At 56.7% G+C, this 1365-nt stretch overlaps 1 protein-coding gene across 1 annotated transcript in view; it reads right to left on the bottom strand.

Annotated features, from left to right (window-relative positions):
• Positions 1 to 1365, bottom strand: part of LOC105500635 (N-acetylserotonin O-methyltransferase-like protein) — a gene marked incomplete at its 5' end in the record, with an annotated part of 25991 nt that overhangs the window by 24006 nt on the left and 620 nt on the right. The window lies entirely within an intron of this gene.

Raw genomic sequence — 1365 nt, 5'->3', positions numbered from 1 at the left:
GGAAGGAAGGAAGGAAAAGAAAGGCTGGGAGCAGTGTCTGACACCTGTCATCCCAGCACTTTGGGAGGCCGAGGTGGGCGGATCACCTGAGGTCTGGAGTTCGAGACCAGCCTGGCCAATGCGGTGAAACCTGCCTGTATTAAAAATACAAAAGTTAACTGGGCGTGGTGGCAGGCATCTATAATCGCAGCTACTCAGGAGGCTGAGGCAGTAGAATTGCTTGAACCCGGGAGGCGGGGGTTGCAGTGAGCTCCCATTGCACCTCTGTACTCCAGCCTGGGCGACAGTATGAGACTCCATCTCAAAAAGAAACAAAAAACAAAAAAGAAAAGAAAAGAAAAATGGCAAAATAGTCCGGGCATGGTGACTGGCACCTGTCATCCCAGCCCTTTGGGAGGCTGAGGCAGCTGGATCACCTGAGGTCAGGAGTTCCAGACCAGCCTGGTCAACATGGTGAAACCCCGTCTCTACTAAAAATACAAAAATTAGCCGGCCGTGGTGATAGGTGCCTGTCATCCCAGCTACTGAGGCAGAAGAATCGCTTGAACCTGGGAGGCAGAGGTTGCAGTGAGCTGAGACTGCACCACTGCAGTCCAGCCTGGGTAAGAGCGTGAGATTCCATCTCAAAAAAAACAACAAAAAAAAGAGATGAACCACACATTTTCCTTTCTCCTGCACACTTCCAAATCGGCTGACAACTTTCCCAGGCAGGACATAAGCACAAACCCCTCTGGCAGGGGTGGTGGGTTAGTAACCGTCCTCCTCCCTCAAGCCCAGGGTCCCGAGAACGTCCCGGGTTCTTCTCTCGGCCTCTGGGGGGACCCCGATCCCCGGGCTGCGGTCACCTTTGCTGGAGCAGTGGACGATGGCGACGCCCGTGAACACGCTGTGTTCTTTCCCGCTCAACCTGCAAGACACCACCGGTGACCGTGCTGTGAAACGCGGGCGCTACAAAGCGAGTCTCAAAACCAGGGAGGCAGCGAGGTGTCCTTGGTCCTGGCTCCGTCCCCAGTCTCTGCTCCCCGACCATCCTGCCATGTGGTCTCCAGGGAAACCTTTACGGAGAGACCAGGGAAGGGGCCACAAATCCCACGAGCAGTGGCCCTGACGGGAGGCCCCAGGCCAGGCAGCTCTCAGCTGGGCCTATGGCAGGCAGGGAGTGGCGCGCGTCTCTTCCATGTCCTGGGATGGGAACGAGATGCCAGGCTGTGGGCTCAGGTCCAGGACACCCAGTGGGAAGGACAGGGCACTGCCAACTTCTCATGACCCCAACAGTCTGCGGTGGGCATGAGACACTCTGGAATCGGTGCTGCAGAATCCCAGACAAGGATGAGCATGGAGAGATGGTGCCTGCCTCCCTGCACA

This window comes from Colobus angolensis, unplaced genomic scaffold, assembly GCF_000951035.1.
Source record: "Colobus angolensis palliatus isolate OR3802 unplaced genomic scaffold, Cang.pa_1.0 Scaffold677, whole genome shotgun sequence".
In the NCBI taxonomy this organism is placed as follows: domain Eukaryota; kingdom Metazoa; phylum Chordata; class Mammalia; order Primates; family Cercopithecidae; genus Colobus; species Colobus angolensis.
Note: the sequence above shows the minus strand (reverse complement) of the source record. Positions and strands in the feature narration are given on the sequence as shown.